Here is a 20,892-nt window from a genome sequence, read left to right as displayed (position 1 = left end):
AGAGAATCAGCTATACATATACGTATATCCCCATATCTCCTCCCTCTTGCGTCTCCCTCCCACCGTCCCTATCCCACCCCTCTATGTGGTCACAAAGCACCGAGCTGATCTCCCTGTGCTATGTGACTGCTTCCCACTAGCTATCTATTTTACATTTGGTAGTAAATATAAATCCATCCCACTCTCTCACTTCGTCCCAGCTTACCCTTCCCCCTCCCCATGTCCTCAAGTCCATTCTCTATGTCTGCATCTTTTTTTTTTTTTTAACATCTTTATTGGGGTATAATTGCTTTACAATGGTGTGTTAGTTTCTGCTTTATAACAAAGTGAATCAGTTATACATATACATATGTTCCCATATCTCTTCCCTCTTGCGTCTCCCTCCCTCCCACCCTCCCTATCCCACCCCTCCAGGCTGTCACTAAGCACCGAGTCAATATCCCTGTGCCATGCGGCTGCTTCCCACTAGCTATCTACCTTACTACGTTTGTTAGTGTGTATATGTCCATGACTCTCTCTCGCCCCATCACAGCTCACCCTTCCCCCTCCCCATAACCTCAAGTCCGTTCTCTAGGAGGTGTGCGTCTTTATTCCTGCCTTACCCCTAGGTTCTTCATGACATTTTTTTTTCTTAAATTCCATATATATGTGTTAGCATACGGTATTTGTCTTTTTCTTTCTGACTTACTTCACTCTGTATGACAGACTCTAGGTCTATCCACCTCATTACAAATAGCTCAATTTCGTTTCTTTTTATGGCTGAGTAATATTCCATTGTATATATGTGCCACATCTTCTTTATCCATTCATCCGATGATGGGCACTTAGGTTGTTTCCATCTCCGGGCTATTGTAAATAGAACTGCAATGAACATTTTGGTACATGACTCTTTTTGAATTTCGGTTTTCTCAGGGTATATGCCCAGTAGTGGGATTGCTGGGTCATATGGTAGTTCTATTTGTAGTTTTTTAAGGAACCTCCATACTGTTCTCCATAGTTGCTGAACCAATTCACATTCCCACCAGCAGTGCAAGAGGGTTCCCTTTTCTCCACAACCTCTCCTGCATTTATTGTTTCTAGATTTTTTGATGATGGCCATTCTGACTGGTGTGAGATGATATCTCATTGTAGTTTTGATTTGCATTTCTCTAATAATTACTGATGTTGAGCATTCCTTCATGTGTTTGTTGGCAGTCTGTATATCTTCTTTGGAGAAATGTCTATTTAGGTCTTCTGCCCATTTTTGGATTGGGTTGTTTGTTTTTTTGTTATTGAGCTGCATGAGCTGCTTGTAAATTTTGGAGATTAATCCTTTGTCGGTTGCTTCATTTACAAATATTTTCTCCCATTCTGAGGGTTGTCTTTTGGTCTTGTTTGTGGTTTCCTTTGCTGTGCAAAAGCTTTGAAGTTTCATTAGGTCCCATTTGTTTATTTTTGTTTTTATTTCCATTACTCTAGGAGGTGGGTCAGAAAGAATCTTGCTGTGATTTATGTCATAGAGTGTTCTGCCTATGTTTTCCTCTAAGAGTTTGATAGTTTCTGGCCTTATATTTAGGTCTTTAATCCATTTTGAGCTTATTTTTGTGTATGGTGTTAGGGAGTGATCGAATCTCATACTTTTACATGTACCTGTCCAGTTTTCCCAGCACCACTTATTGAAGAGGCTGTCCTTTCTCCACTGTACATTCCTGCCACCTTTATCAAAGATAAGGTGTCCATATGTGCATGGGTTTATCTCTGGGCTTTCTATCCTGTTCCATTGATCTATCTTTCTGTTTTTGTGCCAGTACCATACCGTCTTGATAACTGTAGCTTTGTAGTATAGTCTGAAGTCAGGGAGCCTGATTCCTCCAGTTCCTTTTTTTGTTCTCAAGATTGCTTTGGCTATTCGGGGTCTTTTGTGTTTCCATACAAATTGCGAAATTTTTTGTTCTAGTTCTGTGAAAAATGCCAGTGGTAGTTTGATAGGGATTGCATTGAATCTATAGATTGCTTTCGGTAGTAGAGTCATTTTCACAATGTTGATTCTTCCAATCCAAGAACATGGTATATCTCTCCATCTATTTGTATCATCTTTAATTTCTTTCATCAGTGTCTTATAATTTTCTGCATACAGGTCTTTTGTCTCCTTAGGTAGGTTTATTCCTAGATATTTTATTCTTTTTGTTGCAATGGTAAATGGGAATGTTTTCTTGATTTCACTTTCAGATTTTTCATCATTAGTATATAGGAATGCCAGAGATTTCTGTGCATTAATTTTGTATCCTGCCACTTTACCAAATTCATTGATTAGCTCTAGTAGTTTTCTGGTAGCATCTTTAGGATTCTCTATGTATAGGATCATGTCATCTGCAAACAGTGACAGCTTTACTTCTTCTTTTCCGATTTGGATTCCTTTTATTTCCTTCTCTTCTCTGATTGCTGTGGCTAAAACTTCCAAAACTATGTTGAATAAGAGTGGTGAGAGTGGGCACCCTTGTCTTGTTCCTGATCTTAGTGGAAATGCTTTCAGTTTCTCACCATTGAGGATGATGTTCGCTGTGGGCTTGTCATATATGGCCTTTATTATGTTGAGGAAAGTTCCCTCTATGACTACTTTCTTCAGGGTTTTTATCATAAATGGGTGTTGAATTTTGTCAAAAGGTTTCTCTGCATCTATTGAGATGATCATATGGTTTTTCTCCTTCAATTTGTTAATATGGTTTATCACATTGATAGATTTGCGTATATTGAAGAATCCTTGCATTCCTGGAATAAACCCCACATGATCATGGTGTATGATCCTTTTAATGTGCTGTTGGATTCTGTTTGCTAGTATTTTGTTGAGGATTTTTGCATCTATGTTCATCAGTGATATTGGCCTGTAGTTTTCTTTCTTTGTGACATCCTTGCCTGGTTTTGGTATCAAGGTGATGGTGGCCTCGTAGAAGGAGTTTGGGAGTGTTCCTCCCTCTGCTATATTTTGGAAGAGTTTGAGAAGGATAGGTGTTAGCTCTTCTCTAAATGTTTGATAGAATTTGCCTGTGAAGCCATCTGGTCCTGGGCTTTTCTTTGTTGGAAGATTTTTAATCACAGTTTCAATTTCAGTGCTTGTGATTGGTCTGTTCATATTTTCTATTTCTTCCTGATTCAGTCTTGGCAGGTTGTGCATTTCTAAGAATTTGTCCATTTCTTCCAGATTGTCCATTTTATTGGCATAGAGTTGCTTGTAGTAATCTCTCATGATCTCTTTTATTTCTGCAGTGTCAGTTGTTACCTCTCCATTTTCATTTCTGATTCTATTGATTTGAGTCTTCTCCCTATTTTTCTTGATGAGTCTGGCTAGTGGTTTATCTATTTTGTTTATCTTCTCAAAGAACCAGCTTTTAGTTTTATTGATCTTTGCTATTGTTTCCTTCATTTCTTTTTCATTTATTTCTGATCTGATTTTTATGATTTCTTTCCTTCTGCTAGCTTTGGGGTTTTTTTGTTCTTCTTTCTCTAATTGCTTGAGGTGCAAGGTTAGGTTGTTTATTCGAGATGTTTCCTGCTTCTTAAGGTGGGCTTGTATTGCTATAAACTTCCCCCTTAGAACTGCTTTTGCTGCATCCCACAGGTTTTGGGTCGTTGTGTCTCCATTGTCATTTGTTTCTAGGTATTTTTTGATTTCCTCTTTGATTTCTTCAGTGATCACTTCATTATTAAGTAATGTATTGTTTAGCCTCCATGTGTTTGTATTTTTTACAGATCTTTTCCTGTAATTGATATCTAGTCTCATGGCGTTGTGGTCAGAAAAGATACTTGATACAATTTCAATTTTCTTAAATTTACCAAGGCTTGATTTGTGACCCAAGATATGATCTATCCTGGAGAATGTTCCATGAGCACTTGAGAAAAATGTGTATTCTGTTGTTTTTGGATGGAGTGTCCTATAAATATCAATTAAGTCCATCTTGTTTAATGTATCATTTAAAGCTTGTGTTTCCTTATTTATTTTCATTTTGGGTGATCTGTCCATGGGTGAAAGTGGGGTGTTTAAGTCCCCTACAATGAATGTGTTACTGTCGATTTCCCCTTTTATGGTTGTTAGTATTTGCCTTATGTATTGAGGTGCTCCTATGTTGGGTGCATAAATATTTACAATTGTTATATCTTCTTCTTGGATCGATCCCTTGATCATTATGTAGTGTCCTTCTTTGTCTCTTTTAATAGTCCTTATTTTAAAGTCCATTTTGTCTGATATGAGAATTGCTACTCCAGCTTTCTTTTGGTTTCCATTTGCATGGAATATCTTTTTCCATCCCCTTACTTTCAGTCTGTATGTGTCTCTAGGTCTGAAGTGGGTCTCTTGTAGACAGCATATATAAGGGTCTTGTTTTTGTATCCATTCAGCTAATCTGTGTCTTTTGGTGGGAGCATTTAGTCCATTTACATTTAAGGTAATTATCGATATGTATGTTCCTATTCCCATTTTCTAAATTGTTTTGGGTTCGTTATTATAGGTCTTTTCCTTCTCTTGTGTTTCTTGCCTAGAGAAGATCCTTTAGCATTTGTTGTAAAGCTGGTTTGGTGGTGCTGAACTCTCTCAGCTTTTGCTTGTCTGTAAATGTTTTAATTTCTCCATCAAATCTGAATGAGATCCTTGCTGGGTAGAGTAGTCTTGGCTGCAGGTTTTTCTCCTTCATCACTTTCAGTATGTCCTGCCACTCCCTTCTGGCTTGTAGGGTTTCTGCTGAGAGATCAGCTGTTAACCTTATGGGGATTCCCTTATGTGTTATTTGTTGTTTTTCCCTTGCTGCTTTTAATATGCTTTCTTTGTATTTAATTTTTGACAGTTTGATTAATATGTGTCTTGGTGTATTTCTCCTTGTATTTATCCTGTATGGGACTCTCTGTAGTTCCTGGACTTGATTAACTATTTCCTTTCCCATATTAGGGAAGTTTTCAACTATAATCTCTTCAAATATCTTTTCAGTCCCTTTCTTTTTCTCTTCTTCTTCTGGAACCCCTATAATTCGAATGTTGGTGCGTTTAATGTTGTCCCAGAGGTCTCTGAGACTGTCCTCAGTTCTTTTCATTCTTTTTTCTTTATTCTGCTCTGCAGTAGTTATTTCCACTATTTTATCTTCCAGGTCACTTATCCGTTCTTCTGCCTCAGTTATTCTGCTATTGATCCCATCTAGAGTATTTTTAATTTCATTTATTGTGTTGTTCATCGTTGCTTGTTTCATCTTTAGTTCTTCTAGGTCCTTGTTAACTGATGCTTGCATTTTGTCCATTCTATTGTCCATTCTATCTCCAAGATTTCGGATCAACCTTACTATCATTATTCTGAATTCTTTTTCAGGTAGACTGCCTATTTCCTCTTCATTTGTTAGGTCTGGTGCATTTTTATCTTGTTCTTTTATCTGCTGTGTGTTTTTCTGTTTTCTCATTTTGCTTATCTTACTGTGTTTGGGGTCTCCTTTTTGCAGGCTGCAGGTTCGTAGTTCCTCCTGTTTTTTATGTCTGCCCTCAGTAGGTGAGGTTGGTTCAGTGGGTTGTGTAGGCTTCCTGGTGGAGGGGACTAGTGCCTGTGTTTTGGTGGATGAGGCTGGATCTTGTCTCTCTAGTGGGCAGGTTCACGTCTGGTGGTGTGTTTTGGGGTGTCTGTGGCCTTATTATGATTTTAGGCAGCCTCTCTGGTAATGGGTGGGGTTGTGTTCCTGTTTTGCTAGTTGTTTGGCACAGGTTGTCCAGCACTGTGGCTTGCTGGTCGTTGAGTGAAGCTGGGTGCTGATGTTAAGATGGAGGTCTCTGGGAGATTTTCGCCGTTTGATATTATGTGGAGCTGGGAGGTCTCTTGTGGACCAGTGTCCTGAAGTTGGCTCTCCTACCTCAGAGGCAGAGCCCTGACTCCTGGCTGGAGCACCAAGAGCCTTTCATCCACACGGCTCAGAATAAAAGGGAGAAAAAGTAGAGGGAATTAGTAGAAGTATGAGGAAAGAAAGAAGGAAAGGAGGGAAGGAAGGGGGGAAGGAAGGAAGGAAGGAAGGAAGAAAGAAAGAAGCAAAGAAGGAAAGAAGGCAAGAAGGAACGAAAGGAGGGAGGGAGTGAGGGAGGAAGGAAGGAAGGAGAGAAAGAAGGAAAAACAGAAAGAAAGAAGATACAGTAAAAATAAAATATAATAAAGTTTTTGAATTAAAAAATTCTTATTTAGAAAAAAAAGAAAAAAAAAGGGACGGATAGAACCTTAGGACAAATGTTGGAAGCAAAGCTATACAGACAAAATCTTACACAGAAGCGTATACATACACCCTCACTAAAAGAGGTAAAGGGGGAAAAATCATAAATCTTGCTGTCAGAGACCACATCCTCAATTTTGGATGATTCGTTGTCTAAAGGAGGGAAGGAAGGAAGGAAAGAAAGAAAGAAAGAAAGAAAGAAAGGACGAAGGTAAAGTATAATAACGTTCTTAAAATTAAAATTGATTTTTAAGAAAAAACCATGGACGGATAGAACCCTAGGACAAATGGTGGAAGCAAGACTATACAGACAAGATCTCACACAGAAGCATACACATACACCTTCACACAAAGAGGAATAGGGAAAAAAATCATAGATCTTGCTCCCAAAGTCCACCTCCTTAATTTGGGATGATTGGCTGTCTATTCATGTATTCCACAGATGCAGGGTACATCAAGTTGATTGTGGAGCTTTAATCCGCTGCTTCTGAGGCTGCTGGAGAGATTTCCCTTTCTCTTCTTTGTTCTCACAGCTCACAGGGGCTCAGCTTTGGATTTGGCCCTGCCTCTGCGTGTAGGTCGCTGGAGGGCGTCTGTTTTTTGCTCAGACAGGACGGGGTTAAAGGAGCCGCTGATTCGGGGGTTCTGGCGTACTGAGGCCGGCGGGGAGGGAGGGGCACGGAATGCGGGGCGGGCCTGCGGCGGCAAAGTCCAGCGTGACCCTGCACCAGCCCGAGGCCCGCCGTGCGCTCTCCCGGGGAAGTCGTCCCCGGATCCCGGGAACCCGGCAGTGGCGGGCTGCACAGGCTCCGCGGAAGAGGGGCGTGGAGAGCGACCTGCGCTCGCACACAGGTCCCTTGGTGGCGGCAGCAGCAGCCCCAACGTCTCCCGCCCGCCTCTGGGGTCCGCGCCTCCAGCCGCGGCTTGCGCCCGTCTCTGGAGTCCGCGCCCTCAGCCGCGGCTAGCGCCCGTCTCTGCGGTCCGCGCCCTCAGCCGCGGCTCGCGCCCGTCTCTGGGGTCCGCGCTTTCAGCCGCGGCTCGCGCCCGTCTCTGGATTCCGCGCTTTCAGCCGCGGCTCGCGCCCGTCTCTGGGGTTCGTGCTTTTAGCCGCGGCTCGCGCCCGTCTCTGGAGTTCCTTTAAGCAGCGCTCTTAAACCCCTCTCCTCACGCACCAGGAAACAAAGAGGGAAGAAAAAGTCTCTTGCCTCTTCGGCAGGTGCAGACTTTTCCCCGGACTCCCTCCCGGCTAGCTGTGGTGCACTAACCCCTTCAGGCTATGTTCAAGCCGCCAACCCCAGTCCTCTCCCTGCGCTCCGTCCGAAACCGAAACCCGAGCCTCAGAGCCTCAGCTCGCAGCCCCGCCCGCCCCGGCGTGGGAGCAGACAAGCCTCTCGGGCTGGTGAGTGCCGGTCGGCACCGATCCTCTGTGCGGGAATCTCCCCGCTTTGCCCTCCGCACCCGTTGCTGCGCACTCCTCCGCGGCTTCGAAGCTCCCCCCTCCGCCTCCCGCAGTCTCCGCCCGCGAAGGGGCTTCCTAGTGTGTGGAAACTTTTCCTCCTTCACAGCTCCCTCCCACTGGTGCAGGTGCCGTCCCTATCCTTTTGTCTCTGTTTATTCTTTTTTTTCTTTTGCCCTACCCAGGTACGTGGGGAGTTTCTTGCCTTTTGGGAGGTCTGAGGTCTTCTGCCAGCATTCAGTAGGTGTTCTGTAGGAGTTGTTCCATGTGTAGATGTATTTCTGGTGTATCTGTGGGGAGGAAGGTGATCTCCGCGTCTTACTCTTCCGCCATCTTCCTGCTCTCTATGTCTGCATCTTTATTCCTGTCCTGCCCCTAGGTTCTGAAGAAAATTTTTTTTTTTTAGATTCCATATATATGTGTTAGCATACAGTATTTGTTGTTCTCTTTCTGACTTACTTCACTCTGTATGACAGACTCTAGGTCCATCCACCTCACTACAAATAACTCAATTTCATTTCTTTTTATGGCTGAGTAATATTCCATTGTATATATGTGCCATATCTTCTTTATCCATTCATCTGTCGATGAACACTTGGGTTGCTTCCATGTCCTGGCTATTGTAAATAGAGCTGCAGTGAACATTGTGGTACATGACTTTTTTTGGTTTATGGTTTTCTCAGGGTATATGCCCAGTAGTGGCAGTGCTGGGTCATATGGTAGTTCTATTTTTACTTTTTTAAGGAACCTCCACACTGTTCTCCATAGTGGCTGTATCAATTTACATTCCCAACAGCAGTGCAAGAGGGTTCCCTTTTCTCCACATGCTCTCCAGCATTTATTATTTGTAGACTTTTTGATGACAGCCATTTGGACTGGTGTGAGGTGATAGCACACTGTAGTTTTTTGTCTTTCGTGTTTTTTTTGCCGTACATGGGCCTCTCACTGTTGTGGCCTCTCCTGTTGTGGAGCACAGGCTCTGGATGCGCAGGCTCAGCAGCCATGGCTCACAGGCCTATCCGCTCCACGGCATGTGGGATCTTCCCGGACCGGGGCACGAACCCGTGTCCCCTGCATCAGTAGGCGGACTCTCAACCACTGCACCACCAGGGATGCCCCACACTGGAGTTTTGATTTGCATTTCTCTGATGATTAGTGATGTTCTGCATCCTTTCATCTGTGTGTTGGCAATCTGTATATCTTCTTTGGAGAAATGTCTATTTAGATCTTCTGTTCATTTTTGGATTGGGTTGTCTATTTTTGATATTGAGCTGCATGAGCTGCCTGCATATTTTGGAGCTAAATCCTTTGTCAGTTGCTTTGTTTACAAATATTTTCTCCCATTCTGAGGGTTGTCTTTTCGTCTTGTTTATGGTTTCCTTTGCTGTGCAAAAGCTTTTAAGTTTCATAAGGTCCCATTTGTTATTTGGGGTTTTTTTTAACATCTTTATTGGAGTATAATTGCTTTACAGTGGTGTGTTTCTGTTTTATAACAAAGTGAATCAACTATACATATACATATATCCCCATATCTCCTCCCTCTTGCATCTCCCTCCCTCTCACCCTCCCTACCCCACCCCTCTAGGTGGTCACAAAGCACCAAGCTGATCTCCCTGTACTATGCGGCTGCTTCCCCCAGCTATTGGTTTTATATGTGGTAGTGTATATATGTACGTTCTACTCTTTCACTTTGTCCCAGCTTACCTTTCCCCTCCCTGTGTCCTCAAGTCCATGCGCTAGTAGGTCTGTGTCTTTATTCCCATCCTGCCCCTAGGTTCTTTATGACCATTTTTTTTTTTTTTTTAGATTCCATATATATGTGTTATCATACGGTGTTTGTTTTTCTTTTTCTGACTTACTTCACTCTGTATGACAGACTCTAGGTCCATCCACCTAACTACAAACAACTCAGTTTCGTTTCTTTTTATGGCTGAGTAATATTCCATTGTATATATGAGCCACATCTTCTTTATCCATTCATCTGTCGATGGACACTTAGGTTGCTTCCATGTCCTGGCTATTGTAAATAGTATTGAAATGAACATTTTGGTTCATGACTCTTTTTGAATTATGGTTTTCTCAGGGTATATGCCCAGTAGTGGAATTGCTGGGTCATATGGTAGTTCTCCTTTTAGTTTTTTAAGGAACCTCCATACTGTTCTCCATAGTGGCTGTATCAATTTACATTCCCACCAACAGTGTAAGAGGGTTCCCTTTTCTCCACACCCTCTGCAGCATTTATTGTTTGTAGATATTTTGATGACAGCCATTCTTACTGGTGTGAGGGGATACCTCATTGTAGTTTTGACTTGCATTTCTCTAATGATTAGTGATGTTGAGCATTCTTTCATGTGTTTGTTGGCAATCAGTATATCTTTGGAGAAATGTCTATTTAGGTCTTCTGCCCATTTTTGGATTGGGTTGTTTGCTTTTTTGATATTGAGCTGCATGAGCCGCTTGTAAATTTTGGAGATTAATCCTTTGTCAGTTGCTTCATTTTCAAATATTTTCTCCCATTCCGAGGGTTGTCTTTTTGTCTTGTTTATGGTTTCCTTTGCTGTGCAAAAGATTTTAAGTTTCATTAGGTCCCATTTGTTTATTTTTGTTTTTATTTCCATTTCTCTAGGAGGTAGATCAAAAAGGATCTTGCTGTGATTTATGTCAGAGAGTGTTCTGCCTATGTTTTCCTCTAAGAGTTTTAGAGTGTCTGGCCTTACATTTAGGTCTTTAATCCGTTTGGAGTTTATTTTTGTGTATGGTGTTAGAGAGTGTTCTAATTTCATTCTTTTACATGTAGCTGTCCAGTTTTCCCAGCACCACTTACTGAAGAGGCTGTCTTCTCCATTGTATATTTTTGCCTCCTTTATCAAAGGTAAGGTGACCATATGTGCATGGGTTTATCTCTGGGCTTTCTATCCTGTTCCACTGTTCTATACTTCTGTTTTTCTGCCAGTACCATACTGTTCTAAATTAATGCACAGAAATCTCTTGCATTCTTATACACTAATGATGTGATGAAAAATCTGAAAGAGAAATTAAGCAAACACTCCCCTTTACCATTGCAACAAAAAGAATAAAATTCATAGGAATAAAGCTACCTAAGGAGACAAAAGACCTGTATGCAGAAAACTATAAGACACCGATGAAAGAAATTAAAGATGTTACTAACAGATGGAGAGATATACCATGTTCTTGGATTGGAAGAATCAACATTGTGAAAATGACTCTACTACCCAAAGCAATCTACAGATTTAGTGCAATCCCTTTCAAACCACCAATGGCATTTTTCACAAAACTAGAACAAAAAAATTCACAATTTGTATGGAAACACAAAAGATTCACTAGTTTTTACATGCACATTTTTTTGGTGTATAGTGCTGTGTAATTTTATCAGATGTGTGTATTTGTGTAAGCATCATCACAATCAGAAAACAAAAACTCTTCCATCACAGAGAAGAAGCTCCCTTGTGTTACAGCTTCCTCCAAATCCTAATTCATGAGAAACACTAATCTTTTCTCTATTATTGTTACAATGATTGTATAATTTGAAGAGAATTAAATAAATGGATTCTTACAGTATGTAACCTTTGTTATTGGCTTTTTTCACCCAGCATAATGACCTCAAAATCCATCAGAGTTGTTGTAGAAATCAATAGTCAGTTCCTTTTTACTGCTAAGTAATATTCAATTGCATGGATGTACCACCATTTGTTCATGCGTTCATCCATTAAAGAACATTTGGACTGTTTCCAGTTTTTGGCTCATATGAGCCCAAATCTGCTATGAACATGGATCAACAGGTTTTTCTATGAATATGGGTTTTCATTGTTCTAGGATAAATATCCATCAGTGTGATAGCTGGGTTGTATGGTAGATGCATGTTATATTTTTATAAGAAACTGCCAAATTGTTTTCCAGAATGACTATCATTTTACTACCCACCAGAAATGTATGAGAGATGCAATTGCTCCACATTCTCACCAGTACTTGGAACAATCAGTACTTTTTATTCCAGCCTTTCTAATAGGTGTGTAGTACTATTTCATCATAGATTTAATTTGCATTTCCCTAATGGCTAATGAATTAAATGTCTTTTCATGTGCTTATTTTCCATTTGCTATCCTTTTTATTAAAAGTTTCTGTTCAACTGCCTTTGCATATCTTCTAATTGAATTGTTTTCTTACTGTTGGATGTAGGGAGCTCTTTATATATTCTGGCTAAAAATCCTTTGGTATGTCATTTGCAAATATTTTCTCCCATTCTGTGACTTTTTATCTAATTAATAAAGTCTTTTGCAGAGCAGAAGTTTCTAATATGCATGATATGCCATTTATTGATTTTTCTTTCCTGGATCTATTTATATTTTAATTTCCAATCCTGACCATTTTGTGTCCTGAATGTGGGTAATGTTGAAAGAGTCACAAACTTGTTTTCAGGAAACATTTTTGCTTGTCCTGCAGAGTGAACTTACACTTCACTGAGCCCCTATCACATTTCATATGTTTTCCATATATATATATGAAAGATGACAATTAAAGGTGTTAAATACACACACACACACACACACACACACACACATCCAAGCTACCAGAAGTTTACCTTAAGGAATCATAGACATTAAATTCACTCTATATTTAATTGCAGAATATATTGTTAAGATCATAATGTGTATATCAATTTTTCTATCACACAAGTCTGATAATTTACCAAAATAATTCCTAAAATTATATATTATCAATGAACAATGGGAATCCCAAACTTCTATTAAAACTTTTATGATATGTTCAGAATTTTCAATTAATAGCTTTTCATCATCCTTGATGTACAGTAATTCATAAAAAGTCTATAAGGTCAGATACTTTGTACCTTTTTCTTTATGGTCTGACACAGCTAGAGTTTAATCGCTTCCTTTTATAGCCCATGAATTTAGTGATGAAAATGGAGAAATTACATACTGTTGGAGATCATCTTGATGCTTAAATACTATTTTATGAAAGTATAGAGCCTAAAAATTTAGATCAGGTATAGAAAATGGTTTTCAAGTACATATTTTATTGACATTAATACAAAACGTAGTAACCAAAAACAATGACTGGTTATACATAACTGTCAGTTATTCAGGAAGTAGTTGTATAATGATAACAGAGCTATTTGTCTTCTTGATGAGAGATGAGACAGGTTTTTGTTTTTTAACAATCAGTGTGTGACTTTTGACAATGCACATAACCTATGTCATTCAGTTATCCTTCTATGTGAAATGCTTGATTATTGGTACTAGTTACCACTGCATCTTCCAGTGACGTTTGACAATTAATTAGCCACATTAGTAGACATATACACTTCTTAAGATATTTGGTAATAATTAGAGGTCTTCATGTCCTGTTTTAGTAAGCTACTCAGAATATTGTTAGTATTAACATTGGGTAATGTATAAAATTTTTATTTCAGGAAAAATAATGGGAATATTTTGTGAATGAGTAAAATTATTTCCTGTTTTTTTCCCATTTATTTCCCCATTCAATACAAATGAGCTTAAATGACAAAAGAACAGAAGTGCAATTGATTTTGTTGTATTAGAATTTTGACTGAGTGCATTTGATAATTCAATCAAATCCTCCTTCTGTCAGTACCAATTTGTTATAGCATTTGGTATTCTAGTAACAATAATAATTTTGCCATAATAATCTGTCCTTCCACAAGCTAGGAATAAATCTTCAGTGCATCAGTTCCGAGGAAACAAGTAGCATTCTATATTTGTTAGTATTTTCCCATTTCACTTCTGCAATTTTACAAGAAAAAAAATCACATTTTAAATATTATTAGACAAATCAGCAATAAGTGGTACCTTTTTTAACCTGCAATTCTACATCTGTTTTGGATCAAGATTTTATATATGCATAAATATGTTTCTGGACTCTCTGTTCTCTTCTTTAACATTTATATATCTTCTTTCCAATATATCATTTCCTAATTACCCTGATTTTGCTACATATTATGCTGCTGTAATGCATATTTCTGCATTATAAATTATACCCAAACTTAGAATCTAATAACAACAAACATTTATTATTTAACACTTTCTTTGGGTCAGCAATCCAAACATGACTTCTTCATGTGCTTGTGGGTCAAGGTCTCTCATGAGGCCGTAGACCAATTATTGACTGAACAACAGTGTCAGCTGATGGCTCAACTTGGGGAAGGATCTATGTCCAAACGTGGTTGGTGTTGGCCCCTCACCACCTGGGGATCCCCACAGGGCTGCCTCATGACATGGCAGCTGTATTTTCATCTCACAGAGAAAGCAGTTTGAGGAAGAGTGAGAGAGAGTACACCCAACACAAAAGCAACAGTCTTTTTATTACTCAGTCTCTAAATTAGCATCGCATTGTACCTGCCCTATGCTATTTATTACATACAAGTCAGTAAATTCAGGAGACACTTAAATGAAATGGATTGCAAAGGGTTATTAGAAGACCAGGAAGTAGAAATCACTGAACTTTATCTTAGAGACTGCCTACCACACAGTGTATTTATAATTAGAATATCTATCTGATAGGGCTAGTGCCACCGATAATATCCTTTTTGGGGAGTATCTTGAATATCCTTGGACTTAATTATTTTATATAATGTTAATAGGCTTACCAAGTTTCCAAAAAATTAAATTTCTATTATCATTTTGATTTTAAGTTGCATTGAATCTATAACCTAGTTGAAGAGATTGATAAGTTTGTAATGTTGATCATTTTTATATGCAAAAATGGAGTAAATGCTATTGATATAGGTATCCTTTAAAGTCTTACCATATAGCTAAATTTTTTTCTCCTTCAAAGTTTTCATATTGTCTGTTAGATTCATTAACTACTTGGTCATTTGTGTATTTATTTATATAGTTATTTATTTAGCATCCAATATTGCCATCCTGCCTACTAAGTATGAGATAACATTGAACAAAACAGACAAAAATCCCTACATTTATATAATTTATATTCATTTAGAAGAGAGAGAAAGAGAGAAGAGAGTTAAACAAATTGATTAGGTAAAGTTTATAGAGTATTAGATGATGAAAAGTGCTCTAAAAATAAACAAGGGAAAGGAGAGAACAAATGAGGAAAGAACAAGCATGTATCTTTAAACATGGTGTTTAGGTATCTTCCACTGAGAAGTTAACATTTGAAAAAAGACTTGAAGTTGATGCGTGAACAAGCTAGGTAAATACCAGGTGAGAGAACATTTAAGGCAGAAAGCCAAGGAAGTGGTAAATCCTGCCTCTACAGGCTCGGTTTGATTTAAAAGATCAGTGAGGCCTTTGTGACAAGATCAAAGAGGACAAGTGGAAGAGGACACTAGATCTGAATAGGAAGCCAGGTCTTGTCGTTTCTGTTATCCATTTTGATAACCATTCATTCTTCTCTGAGTGAGATAGGAAGTCCGTGGATGATTTTTAAGCAGAAGAGAAACATGACATGACTTACTTTTATTAGGATCCCTGTGGAGGCTATTGCTGGTAGCCATATGGAATGGAAATTTAACCCAAGGTGGAGCAATGGATGTGTTGGTAAGTATTAAAATTCTGTATATGTTATGTGTAACCAAAAAAAATTCAGACAATAGATACAGCTTATGAAAAAGAGAGAGGTGTCAAAGATGATCCTAAGGGGATTTTATATGATCGACTATGATGTACTAGCTGTCAGCAGATATGGAGATATGGAACATATTGGAAATGGTGAGGGAAAATCAGTAATTCACTATAAAACGTTCAAGTGGATTTAGAGTTGAATACATAAATCTAGTATCTAGGCTTTTGCGCTAACCTTTTGGGTTTTTTATTCAGTGTCACTCCGGGGTTCCCCCTTTTTTGCTGCATATAGTCAGGGTTCCATATTTATTTTCATTTTTTGTTGTTTCATTTTTGTAAGTGTCATTTGGGAGCATGTAAAAAGGTAAGATGTCAGCTCCATGAAGACCAAAGGAAAGCATATCTCAAGAAGAGCAGCCAATTATCACAAATGTCCAAGGGCAGAAATAATCTGGAACATTTCAAAAGCCAGTGTCATTGGAAAATAATGGGAATGTAGGAGATTAGGTAGTTAAAGGATGTGTCGGCAGGGCCTATCATGTTTTGTAATCCAGTTTAGAGAGTTGGGGCTTTATTCTTCCTGCTTTGGGAAATGATTGAAACAATTTAAGCAGGGAAATTACATAAATAATTTTGTTTGGAAAAGTTGGTAATAACTGGCTATGTGGAAAATGGATTGTAAAGGCCAAAATTAGAAGCAGGGAGGCCAGTAAGTGTGTATTACAGTAGTCTAGGGGACAGATATTGGTGATGTAGATGGTTGCAGTTGAGATGGAATATCTGGGGACTTAATATACATCTTAAAGATAGTGATTGAAGAACTTGATGATGGATGAGATAGAAGTTTAGGGATAGGGAAGAGCCAGAAATATGTCCTTGATTTTTATGTTGGGTAGATGTGATGCTGCATACAGAATCAGGAAAAACTGAGGAGGCAAAGATAGCATGGGGGAAGGTAGGAATCAATAATACTATTTTGTGTCCATGTTAACATTAAGATGTATTAGATTTTCAAAGGGAAGTATCAAAGGAATTTGTACATGCAGTTCTGGAGATCCTTGGATATTATGGGGTGGAAAATCATAGATTTGGGAGTCAACAGTATGTATAGTACTTACAGGGGAAAATGTGACCAGAGGTGATGTGAAGTTAGAGAAGAAAAGGCAGATATGGGCCAAATTGTTTTTTTAAAAAATCATATGTACTTATGTATTGAGTTAATTGGAAGTTAAAACACTTCAAAATACTGTAGTAGTTGAATCAAAGATAGAGCATACTTACTCCTTTATATACTTTCAGGACTTTTTAATGCATTTGCTTATATCTACAATCATAATACAGTTAATATTCATAGAGGTCCTACCACATTCTCAACTTTTATTTCGTCAGTCCTTCAAGCTACATTTTCTCTTACAGCCTGTCTCTAATATTGAGTGACCTTTTTCTATAACAAACTGGTCTGAAATACTAACATGGTACAATGTCAGAGATCTTACACCATCTGTCTTTGTACGTACCTTGTATTAATCATTCATCCGAACGGTTTTCATATATTCTTTAAAAGGTCATAGACTTTTAGATCCATTATTATTGTTCCCAGCATCATTGTAATGTAATAAATCAGAGACGATGTGATTATAAAAATATACTCTTGAAAACCTCAAATAAAACAAGCCTATACAATTGAATCAAGGTTTAACATGTTTAACTTAGCATGCATTTATCATTAGGACATTAGGAATTAGAATAAAGTTAGTTAGAAATGTGAAGCAAATCAATTTAAGATTTCAGCTAATATAGAATATATGGGAGTAACGTATTTGATGATCCACTTGAAAACAAAAGATTTTGATTAAGGACTCAAGAAATTTCAGCTGTTTCTTATTAACTTCCTTTGGAGCCATCATGTTGGTAAGTAGAATTAGCCATTTCACTTTCCTGCAGGACGGAGACTAATCTTAATATCAATTAAACACATTACAGCACTTCTTCTTTCCACTATTAAACATAATTGTTCTGTTTTAGAAAAAAGCTTTTTATTATGCTTGTACTTCTTCTCTAAAAAGAGATTTGGATGTAAAAATGTCTCACATTTATAACTACAGTCTTAACAATGGAACATTTAACTCTTTTCCATATACAACACTTCTAATAATTCATATACACAACAAACTGAAGCCAAAAGCTAATACTTTTAAAAAATATGTTGCAAAGTGTACAGGCCAAAAATTCAACATAACTTTATTAGAATGTCACATTTAAAAATTTGCTCTTCTAAAACTAAATTTCAGGAAGGAAGAAAATACCAATTTTTATGAATCTCTGTCACATAAAAATATTGTGTCTAAAACATTGTGAATCTTTTAAAATCCCTGTATTGTCTTAACAGTAAGTACACAAAGAAAAAGGTGCATCTGATCCCATATTGCTCTGCTGCAGGTTGTATTGTCTCTTTCTAACCCTGCTATTACTGAGATACTATTTTCCCAAATTTTTGAATCAGTACTACTTTAAATACTTTCCCCCGGTAGCTGCTTAAGTATTTAAGAAAATACTATTCTTAGGTTGAAAGAGCTTATCATCTTTGCTAAGAGTTAACTGCATATACATGCATGAGTGAACATTAATTTCTGGAATGCTATCACAGTCTTACTTTAACAAATCTAGCAAACACTTTTTTTATACAATGATCTCACTTCCAGAGCATTGAAGTTATGTATAAATTGAATTTAATAATAGCCACTGAGAGGACAGACAGCAGAAGCAAGAAGAACTACAGTCCTGCACCTGTGGAGCAAAAACCACTTTCACAGAAAGACAGACAAGATGAAAAGGAAGAGGGCTATGTACCAGATGAAGGAACAAGGTAAAACCCCAGAAAAACAACTAAATGAAGTGGAGATAGGCAACCTTCCAGAAAAAACAATTCAGAATAATGAAGGTGAAGATTATCCAGTACCTCGGAAAAAGATTGGAGGCAAAGATCGAGAAGATGCAAGAAATGTTTAACAAAGATCTAGAAGAATTAAAGAACAAACAAACAGAAATGAACAATACCATAACTGAAATGAAAAATACACTAGAAGGAATCAATAGCAGAATAACTGAGGCAGAAGAACGGATAAGAGACCTGGAAGACAGAATGGTGGAATTCACTGCTACAGAACAGAATAAAGAAAAAAGAATGAAAAGAAATGAAGACAGCCTAAGAGACTTCTGGGACAACATTAAATGCAACAACATTTGCATTATAGGGGTTCCAGAAGGAGAAGAGAGAGAGAAAGGACCCGAGAAAATATTTGAAGAGATTATACATGAAAACTTCCCTAACATGGGAAAGGAAATAGCCACCCAAGTCGAGGAAGCACAGAGAGTTCCATACAGGATAAACCCAAGGAGAAACACACTGAGACACATGGTAATCAAATTGGCAAAAATTAAAGACAAAGAAAAATTATTGAAAGCAGCAAGGGAAAAACAGCAAATAACATACAAGGGAACTACCATAACGTTAACAGCTGATTTCTCATCAGAAACTCTACAAACCAGAAGGGAGTGGCATGACATACTTAAAGTGATGAAAGGGAAGAACCTTCAACCAACATTACTCTACCCAGAAATGATCTCATTCAGATTCAATGGAGAAATCAAAGCTTTACAGACAAGCAAAAGCTAAGAGAATTCAGCACCACCGAACCAGCTCTACAACAAATGCTAAAGGAACTTCTCTAAGAGGGAAACACAAGAGGAGAAAAGGACCTACAAAAGCAAACCCAGAACAATTAAGAACATGGTAATAGGAACATACATATCGATAATTACCTTATACGTGAATGGATTAAATGCTCCAACCAAAAAATACAGGCTTGTTGAATGGATACAAAAACAAGACCCATATATGTGCTGCCTACAAGAGACCTAGACTTCAGACCTAGGGACACATACAGACTGAAAGTGAGGGGATGGAAAAAGATATTCCATGCAAATGGAAACCAAAAGAAAGCTGGAGTAACAATACTCATGTCACATAAAATAGACTTTAAGATAAAGAATGTTACAAGAGACGAGGAAGGACACTACATAATCAAGGGATCAATCCAAAAAGAAGATATAACAATTATAAATATATATGCACCCAACATAGGAGCACCTCAATACATAAGGCAACTGCTAACAGCTCTAAAAGAGGAAATTGACAGTAACAAAGTAATAGTGGGGAACTTTAACACCTCACTTACACCAATGGACAGATCATCCAAAATGAAAATAAATAAGAAAACAGAAGCTTTAAATGACACAATAGAGCAGATAGATTTAATTGATATTTATAGGACATTCCATCCAAAAACAGCAGATTACACTATCTTTTCAAGTGTGCACGGAACATTCTCCAGGATAGATCACATCCTGGGTCACAAATCAAGCCTCAGTAAATTTAAGAAAATTGAAATCATATCAAGCATCTTTTCTGACCACAATGCTATGAGATTAGAAATGAATTACGTGGGAAAAAATGTAAAAAACACAAACAAATGGAGACTACACAATACGTTACTAAATAACCAACAGATCACTGAAGAAGTCAGAGGAAATCAAAAAATACCTAGAGACAAAGGACAATGAAAACACGACAATCCAAAACCTATGGGCTTAAGCAAAAGCAGTTCTAAGTGGGAAGTTTATAGTTATACAAGCCTACCTCAAGAAACAAGAAAAATCTCAAATAAACAATCTAACCTTACACCTAAATGAACTAGAGAAAGAAGAACAAACAAAACCCAAAGTTAGCAAAAGGAAAGAAATCATAAAGATCAGAGGAGAAATAAATGAAATAGAAAGAAAGAAAACAATAGCAAAGATCAATAGAACTAAAAGCTGGTTCTTTGAGAAGATAAACAAAATTGATAAACCATTAGCCAGAATCATCAAGAAAAAGAGGAAGAGGGCTCAAATCAATAAAATTAGAAATGAAAAAGGAGAAGTTACCACAGACACCATAGAAATATAAAGCATCCTAAGAGACTACTACAAGCAACTCTATGCCAATAAAATGGACAACCTGGAAGAAATGGACAAATTCTTAAAAAGGGATAACCTTCCAAGACTGAACCAGGAAGAAATAGAAAATATGAACAGACCAATCACAAGTAATGAAATTGAAACTGTGATTAAAAATCTTCCAACAAACAAAAGTCCAGGACCAGATGGCTTCACAGGTGAATTCTATCAAACATTTAGAGAAGAGCTAACACCCATCCTTCTCAAACTCTTCCAAAAACTTGCAGAGAAAGGAACACTCCCAAACTCATTCTGTGAGGCCACCATCACCCTGATACCAAAACCAGACAAAGATGCTACAAAAAAAGAAAATTACAGACCAATTTTCTGTAATTGGACTGATGAATATAGATGCAAAAATCCTCAACAAAATACTAGCAAACAGAATCCAAGAACACATTAAAAGTATCATACACCATAATCCAGTGGTATTTGTCCCAGGGATGCAAGGATTCTTCAATATATGCAAATCAATCAATGTAATACACCATATTAACAAATTGATAAATAAAACTGTATGATAATCTCAATAGATGCAGTAAAAGCTTTTGACAAAATTCAACACCCATTTATGATAAAAACTCTCCAGAAAGTG

The sequence above is a fragment of the Lagenorhynchus albirostris genome, chromosome 5 (genome assembly GCF_949774975.1).
Source record: "Lagenorhynchus albirostris chromosome 5, mLagAlb1.1, whole genome shotgun sequence".
In the NCBI taxonomy this organism is placed as follows: Eukaryota; Metazoa; Chordata; class Mammalia; order Artiodactyla; family Delphinidae; genus Lagenorhynchus; species Lagenorhynchus albirostris.
This window is presented reverse-complemented; position numbering follows the sequence as displayed.